The following is a 9,250-nucleotide window of genomic DNA, read 5'->3' on the forward strand; positions in this document are numbered from 1 at the left end:
GCTGGTAATTATTTTGAGAATCTGCTGACAGTATATTGACATTTCCCCTTGGAAAGCCTCGAGCAAACAACGGGGATGGATTACGGCGAGCGTCGAAGAATTAAAACCACCCTCTCGCGTTGAAGCAGCGGTCGGCGAGAGGGGTGGCTCGAATATTTTCGCGAGCTGCGAACGGCGCATCGCCGCTTCTTTTTTTCTCTCCTTTTTGCGGAGCCGAGAGAGAAAGAGAAAAAGAGAGAGAGAGAGAGAGAGAGAGAAAGCCAGTCCTTTTCTCACTCGTCCCTCGTTCCCTCTCATAAAAGTTAATAAGCCGGCCGGGGGTAGGTTCGTCGATCCCGAGGAAATTGCGGGAGACCAACGCGCCTTCCTCGCGACGTTTTATGCTGCTGTTCCATTCGCCGTTATGACCGACCTTCTCCGTCCTGTTCCACTGTTTTCCACCCCTCCCCCTCCGTCCGTCTCTTCGCCGCCCCCCCGTTTCTTTTACTGCCCCTCCGTGCAAGTGTCTTCGCGAGCGTCCCACCCCTGAAGAAAGGGTGACACGCATAAAAGCGGACGAACTCGTTCCAGCTGGGAATCCACTCTTCGGCGAGCAGCCACTTCGCGTTAATAACTTTCGGACGCGACGGAATATCCCCCGCCCGTCTCTGCCATGCTTTTTCCGGAATATTCGATACCCGAGCCTCGCCCGGCCCTCCCTCTGAAACCAATTAGCGGCGGAAAACACGCGTTGCGAGTTGCGGCGGCGCTGCGCGACAAAATGATAGCACGCATTAACCGTCGCATGATTTTCATTTATTTTCACGCTGCGACTGAAATTTGTCTCTACCCGTTGCTTCAGGCTGCGTTCAACTAGGTTCACGGATCACTGGAAAGGACTGTTACACTGCAATACTATTTTACATTATTTTTTTGGGGAATAACGAGACTGTGTCTACCCAAATTTTTAGCCATCTTTCTCTGAGAATTCTGTTGATATATGTCAACTACACGGGTCTTGCCAGCGTCATGTATCGCCCAGGAGTGTTATGTTTACGGGGCATGCCCCGTGGTAGTGGGGGTAACTCCGCGACGTTTGTCATCCAGGCCTTCGCGACATGTACAGAGAAATCACTGTGTACGCAAAAAACTGAAAGCTAGTGTTCGTTGAAATTGTCCCGATTACTAAAGATCCCGCGAACTAAATGGATAAAATCCGTAGACTAATAATCGCATTCTTAAATTAGGAAAATTCGGTTGGCCGAGGATACGCCGCGCGGAATGGCGGCGAACGCGTTAACTATCAATTCGGAAGACTATCAATTGGAAATTGGACAAGGAACGTTTCCGCGCGGGTTCTCAAAAGCTGGTGAAAGAGAAGCGGTCGGCAGTTCTATGAATGATTTAAAGGATCCCCACATCCTTCGCCGTTCCGAATCGTTTGGCATTCAGCACGCATCGATTCCGTGGCGGGATCAAAGCGGACACGGATTAAATTTTTGAATGGACTCTCGCGGGCCGAGGTGAGGGGTAGGGGGTTGGTCCGCTCGAGGGAGACGCGGTAAAATCGGGTCGCACGAAGTAATTCCACCGGAGGAGAAATTTCCAACGGTGGCCAAGATGGAAGACACCGGAAGGGGGAAGAATCCCTCAAAGTACATTAAAGTTTGCAGCTTTCCGCGGGAGACGCGAGCATGAACAAGAAAAAATTTTGCTAAACAAATAGACACCGCCGGGGCCGGCAAAATTAACCGGCTACGCGAAGCCGTCGCGTCGCGTCGTCGTCGGTCCGTCGGGAGTGGATTATTTTCCGCAATACCGCAGCATTTTTTTCCTCCGCGTAACACGTTGACAAAAAGACACCGGTATTTAGGAAACCGTTTGCGCAATTAATCCGATTAAACCGGCCGTTTCGGTGCAGCGCTGTTCGCACAGACTGCTGTCCCAGAATCGTTACTACGCGGCGGTCGTTCTGCGAAATAAAATGTCGTCAACAATACGTCGACGTCCTGAAATTCTTTTAATTTTTTCACTGTTTTAAATTGCACGTTACAGGTCTAATCATCACATTCGGTAACCAAATTATTAGACTCGGAAGATTTTGCCTCTAAATATGCGGTGGTCGTGGATTTAATTTTTTCTGTAGAATGTCACTGTGACAAAAAACAATTGTTACCTCTATTTATGCTTGCGCAAAATTTGTCTACAAAAATTGAAAATTGTAGAAATATCCGCTGTCTACAGTTATGGAAGTAGTTTCTTCGCGCTCTGAAGGACAATAACAGCGATTAGGCTGATGGGACCTGCCTGCGTAGAAGGAGCGTCGCTTCTGGCACGAAGCGCTCGCGGTCCAATTTATTATTCCGGGTGTGCGCGACGCGCAGATGTGTCCCATCGACGCAAATTACGGGAGCCGCGACGATATTTCTTCAAAAATTGCAACCCCCCAAAACCACCCCGCGAGCCACCGCGCACGGTTGAACGGTGTCGTGCGTTTTATTAGACATTACAAATAACGTATGCATGAAACGTCGCGTAATTCCAGTAAGACGCATTCCCGCAAAAATTGCGCACAATCTTGGCACGCTCGCACCCCCGCGATATATACGGGAATTCCGGGTGAAACGCGGGTTTTTATTAAACGCGAAACAGTCGTGGCTGGACGCCCGCGAGGGTGGGAGGGCCAGGGGGATAGATAAACGTCGGCACGGCTTTATTATGCCTTTTAATATCATCTCGAGAACACGCGAACCGTGTGATTACGCTGATGCCGTCGGCGAACAGACGTTTACGCGCGATTATTTCGTTGGGATCGTTTCGCGGAAAGCTTGCGTAATTTTTTATGCGGATTGAAGCCATAAATAGTCAATGCGCCGAGAGGGAGAAAGAGAGAGAGAGAGAGAGAGAGAGTGCACTATTTTATTTTGGTGCTACAAAACGTTCTCCCGTCCGAAAACATTATTTTTCTTTAAAATTTATCTCAGGGTCATATTTTTCGATATTCCAAGGTCATCGGAGTTTTTTGTTTTGATAGAACCACGTATTTTCACCGTCGCGACAAGATAGCTGTCAAGATGTATCCAATCACCTATAATACTATGACCTTCGAGTGACCTTGAGTACAAAAGCTTCATAAACAGAAGGCAATTGATGGAAATAGCGAAAGAGCTCTGATAGAACGATCAGCGAATGAAATTTTATTGTACACCGGGAACTTCAGCACATTTAGTTCCGTTTTTTCGGAAAACTCGATCGGTGCGCGCCTGGACGACGATCAACCTGTTAACGGTATCTATCTCGATGCAACTTTTTGGTCCTGTTGCACGGTGCCTAACAGGTGCGAGCGTGGTCGAAAAGGATCGATTTTGGTCGGCCGGTGCACCGTGACCCTTCGATGACCGCGAAACGCTTCCGTTTCGGGCCGCCATAGCGTTTCCCGAAGTCGCTGTATTTCCGTGTCCGCTCCGCTTTGGTGGGAACCGCTCGCGTTTCGCCGCGCGGCAAAACGATCGTATCCGCGTAATCGGCGATGCACGCATGAGATCCGCGGATCTCTCCGGCGCGCATGACCTGCCCGCTGTCGCTTCATAATGCACGGGCCGATTGAACCCGATATATGCCCGGCTTTCTATTGACTTTTCATTTAAAAAACGCGATCGGCCAGACGCGATCCGCCGGATTTGATCAGCACTCGTTGCTAACTACTGTTTATCAAACACTGACCGAACCGTTCGGCCGAGTGCCTAATATAATTGGAGATCGGCCGGCCGGAATCGAAAGCACGCCATAACGAGAACCGTCCGGGGGCCCCTGTACTCTGGGGAAACAAAAAACACTATGGCGTGCCTCTATTGTTGCCCATTCTGTCGACAAACCTACGCTCCGCAAACGCCACACTGATCGCTTCGGATAGATACACTCCGCGGCAAAACTGTAGGACACATGTGCCGATAATTCTGAAAATCGACAAGTCGTATACAGTGCTTATATCATACTTTCGGAATTATTGTAGATGGCAATAGTTACTGCCTCACCCTGTATATGTCCGAAATGCCTAGGCGATAAAAGTCCCAGAACTATCCCCTCTACCGGGGAACTATACCCTGTGTGTATACCATGAACCGTGGCCTCTACTAGCTCTCTTTTTCTACGAAAGAATAGTATCTCCTGGCCGATATATGTACCTAACTAATTCTAGACTAATTCTTCCATCAGAGTTCTTCCACCATTTCTATCAATTGCCTTCACGAATCTTTTGTACTCAAGGCCGCACGAATGTCACGGTATTATAGGCGAGAGTTTCTTCTTCGTTTCCTTATAAAAATTGCAACATTCAGAAAGTAAGATTCCCCTTTTTCTGTTCAGCCTCGAAGGATGAGATCACAGAGACGCTGGCAAAGAAGAAGAAGAAGAAGAAGAAGAAGAAGACTAAGACGAAAAAAAGAAGAAGAAGGAAAGAAATGGGAGACCTAGGCTCGATGGAGTTGAGCCAATTAGCTAGGTCTCTCCGACTGCGCTGGTCCATTCGAGAGGCCGCAATTTTCTCCATTCTTGGACCCTTGCAAATGACGACCGGCTAGCAGGACGAGTTTGGGTAGGGAGGGCAAGGGCAAGAGAAAGAGGCGGGGAAAGAGGTTTATCGCGTTTTGGAGAACGGACAGGGGCGGGAGGGGGTGGGGGGTGGTGGGCGGCCAGGCATCAATTTCGAAGCCGAGGCGGCCGATCCTAGACGGATATTCGCGAGCCCCCCGGTATCGTTTATTTTGATTTGCTGGATTCGTTATCGGCGAGCCCGGGATGGGTGCTACGGATTAAGAGATTTCGACGGGGAATTTATGGGCACGGGCTTCTTCGCTGCCAGGGACTTCATAAATACAGCGAGATCGAGCCTCGACCCTGTTCCGCAACCCGGCGGATCCACTTCCTCCTCGTTGCTCGTTGTTACAGTTGTTTGTTGCGACACTCTTGGCTCGTGTAAATTCGCCTGCCAAACGGAAAGGGATTGGCGGAGGACTCCGACGGCGATACCTACTCCATCTTGTCCTTGAGCGTTGCAACGGCTCCCCGGTATCGCCATAAATTTCATCCTCTTTTACCCCCTCCGGAAAAATATACGTCGGCTAAGTCGCGAACGCGATTGGCCAATGAATTGTTCGCAAGTGTTTCAACACGTTCGCTGACCCACCGTGAAGTTTCGGTTAATTAGTTGATCCTTACGTTGCGGAAGCGAATTTAATAGTTGGCCCCTCGGGTGTTTCATCGAATAACGAAAACGGGAAATTTTGGTGCACGCGAAAGATGTCAACGATACATACACGGTGATGCAGCGCTCATAATTTCCGTTGCGCGGAACGGCCGAAATTACATCTCGCTAATGAATGCGTAAAACCGGCTAACACTCGAGCCGAAAGCACTATGCGGGCTGGAACATCCTGCCAACTACAGAGGCTATCTGGTCCATAAGGAGTTGCAGCAGCGGACATTCGCTAATTGTAAGCCAAGAGCCTATCACAAACAATGCCCCCGGCTTTCCTGAACGTACAATCTCTGAAGAAGATTTTTACACGGTCGTCGCGAGCTCGGACAGTAAATTTTGTGGCAGGTGGTAATTGTATGGCTGCAACTGCGAATCTTTATGCAAATTTCTGTTGTTAAAAGGAAAAACCAGAGTTGTGTTTGCTTTAGGGGAAGCATGTCCGTCGACCTTGACATACGTTGTCGAGGACAGTATCCTGAGTAACCTCCAGGAGATTTTAGCAATCACTCGTTTTTCGTTGACAAGTTATTAACAAAAATATGCCTATTGTTTCATGAAGCAAACAATTTTCTATGTGCAATTTGAATGGTAAAGTCTTTGTTAAGCATTTTAAGTTTTTCAGTTCTAGGTCACTTGAAGGTCATCATCTATCGGCGAATATTTTTTAATTTTTTAAAGCCTATACTGAAAGACTTCTTAATGATCCTCCAAAAAAAATAGACAATTTCCATTATTAACTGACAAGGTCCCAGTAAGATCCCAGTAGGTTTTCGACCTTCCTTTTGACACAGTGTAATTGTTGAGAGTCATATTGATAAGCTTCCGGTGAGTAAAGTGTGAATCTAAAGGAGGTATCGTCTTACAAAATTGAAGTAAAAATATAAAAAATTAGAGACTCTTGAAAATTTCAGTTTTAAGCAATTTAATAATGATAATTTAATCATTTTAATAATGACCGTTTCATGTAGGACACTAAACCGAGGTCGTTATTTGCGTGTTACAATGGTACATGCATGAGTAACGAACGTGTCAACGTTAAAATGCAATATTTTTGCGGTCAAGAATTACCAAGGTGAGTGATAAATAGACCGCAGATGTTTATGCAAAGTGAAAACAGTCTGCGTCAATTCCGCAAAACAGTACACATACCGGAGCATCTTTTTTCCTTGAGTGAACTCAGTTAATTAGTTGAACGTGACTATAGTTGCTCATAAATATTCCGGTATGATTAACAATTCTTTGTCCACTTTAGTCCATCATTAAAAGTTATTCTGATGTGCTTTTATGTACAATTTAACATACACGATAGACGATGGATGATTAGAGCCAATTAGAATAAATTGACAAGGTCAGATCGAAGCACTTAGATTTTAAATTAAAATTTAGTTACGCAGAATTTTTGTTATTTTTTTTTTTATGAAAACAAAGAAATTTTTATTATTTGCTTTACATTCATTTGAGATAGAGTAAAAGTTCAATAATTCACTCTATATAAAATATAACGGATAAAATTGTCTTGTAAAATAAGGATCAATATTAAACGCACAATCAAACCTGATTGAATCTGAGAAATTTGATTAGTTAAATTGACGACCAATGAAATCGAAGTAATTATAAACCGCACGATTGACGGGGACAGATTTGATAAGCGCTATCGAAACAATTAGCCTCTTTTAGTTACTTCTAATTAGCCTCCATTGTTAATACATTTGTACAGAAGCACCACTGCCAGGCCACATGCATCGATATTGAGAAACTTACACCGAGTGATATATGTATTTTATTTATCGTTATCACTGCTGTTGTTGCATTACTGACTTATCTATCAATGACGAACGTACCACTTGACCTAGAAATGAGCTTGAATTTGCAGTGGAAACGTGTTCAGTATATTATCGTGAAGGGATTATTTTTAGTAAAATATCGAGTCTCTAGATCTATCGAAAGATTATTGCACAGATCAATCGAAAAGTTAATCTCAATTTTTCTTTCTCTTTTGTTCAATGTATTTTTCCTTTACTAATCCGATATCGCGTTATTTGTTGCAGATGTTTCGCCGTTAACAAAAGTCAAGGTAGCTACTTGTTGAGGGCACCGAAGAGGGTGAAATTCGACGGAAACGTTAGTCCAGACGAAAAAACAGTGTCAGTTGACAGACGTTTTACTGTTATTCGACGCGTGTTTACCATTTAAGCCATTCCGTTCTGTAAAAACAATATTTATTCTAGTTTTGTTTTTATTTTTCGGTACACACAGGCACGCACACGCACACGCACACACACACACCGGTGCGTTTGAGTTCGGATGCAAATAAAATTGGCTCAAGCGAGAACAGAAATCACGATCCAGCGGTTTTTCAGGCCGTTCAGCGACTCGTGAATTTACTACGTTCAACGGACCGTGTTGTACCTAACGTGTTTACTTTGCGCCGGCGTCTCCCACGAAGAAACAAAGCGAGCAGAAAAGTGGGAGAAATGGGGAATTAAAGATGGGAGCTGTATTTGTGTTCTTCCTTCGATGATTCCTCTTCGGGCGTTCGCTTGGGCGTGTTTTACGGAGCGGAATTTTCCGAAGAAAAGCGGTAATAGAATTATAGTTTGTTCTACGGTCGATACATTTCACAGGAAAAGGATCATTATAGACGAAACCAAATAATATTATCTATTTGTTAATCTCAGCTATCCCAGCCAGGAGACGAACTCTGCTTAAAACGTCACAAGGTCAAGAGAATACTCCACACGAGAAACTTAACATTCCAAGTATCAAAATCGCAATAGTAATATTTCTATATAATTTACGTAAACAACAATTGCTGTTTTCACGATTACTACATAAACTATTATTGCGAAATATCTCGCATGTAGCGAACGATAATAACCGTAGTTTATTGGTTTTTCTGACAGTTTAAGAGTTTAGTGTTGACAAACCGTTTCTGTGGTGAAGCATGGTTCAAAAGGAAATTTAGATAGCGCATTTAGGTCGGCGCGGCGAGCCGCTTTCGCGTCGAGTTCGCAGCGGCAGTGTGACAAAGCTACTTGTGTTACTAATTCACCAACTATTTTCATCAATAATCGGCTAACGGACAAACGCGCCTTTGTTGTTTCGTTATTCGGTCGGGGAACAGTTCTTTGTGGCGCCGGCGAAGAAAACGAGGAACTTCTGCTGCCATTTTGCCGAACGTTTCTTGCACACGTGCCACCGCAACCGCCATCCCCTCTGTATGGGGTTCAACGTCTGGTAAACACGGCTCTTTAACTAACCCCAGACGAGCAAATTTAATGGACCAAAGTCAAAGGAGCGTGGTGGTTGCATAACCGAACTAGTCCAGTTTCTGATTAAGGTACGAAGTGCTCGGTTTCTGTGTCCTAATAAGCTCCCGTTCCATTGTCCTGACGATTTCGCGCTGCCCACGCTGTTACCGCATATTAACGTCTATAGTGATCCTTGCAGCGGAGGTTGTTTCGGACATCACCATTTCGGGAAGACAAGATTCAAGATCGAAAGACTTTCGAAAATAATTGCAAGAGAAAAAGAAGAGAGAATTCCCCCTCTTAATATTCCCTGGACGATTTCCAACGGGGTCTCTATAAACGGTGCACGGCGATTAGCGGAACGCCAGTATAGATCGCTAGATCGCGAAGCTAGAATGCACATCGACCATAGAGTCTGCTCGATTGTCTATCCTTGAGAGCCTAACAGCGGCGGAATTTTCGGCCCGGTAGCGTAACAAGTGTGACACAAGTCGAGGCAATCGGAATGTCTGCAAACTGAATCACTTGAAGAGCGATCGTCGAGCGGCTTGGTTCTTCTTCTCGGGCTTCGCTGCTGCTTTCGGGTCACTGTTTCCGTTGCGTCGGTGTCCGCTGCGACGTAAACTCGCCAAACGTGCGAACGTGTGCGAACCTCGAACTTGTTCCGTTATTAGGCCCGTTCTATCCGTTCCAATAACTAATCTCCCGCCGTTGCCGTAGAAACTGGGACATGTCGATCGACGCGGTATTCTCGGACACTCGA

General features: G+C 45.6%; 1 long non-coding RNA gene across 1 annotated transcript; it reads left to right on the top strand.

Annotated features, from left to right (window-relative positions):
* The first annotated feature begins 5,450 nt into the window (after positions 1–5,450).
* On the top strand, positions 5,451–7,294 carry LOC143360729 (uncharacterized). Its single transcript, XR_013083335.1, has 4 exons — positions 5,451–5,471; positions 5,859–6,061; positions 6,205–6,308; positions 7,285–7,294. It is a non-coding gene; the product is annotated as an uncharacterized LOC143360729 (long non-coding RNA).
* The last annotated feature ends 1,956 nt before the right edge of the window (positions 7,295–9,250 follow it).

Source organism: Halictus rubicundus, chromosome 13 (genome assembly GCF_050948215.1).
Source record: "Halictus rubicundus isolate RS-2024b chromosome 13, iyHalRubi1_principal, whole genome shotgun sequence".
NCBI lineage: Eukaryota > Metazoa > Arthropoda > Insecta > Hymenoptera > Halictidae > Halictus > Halictus rubicundus.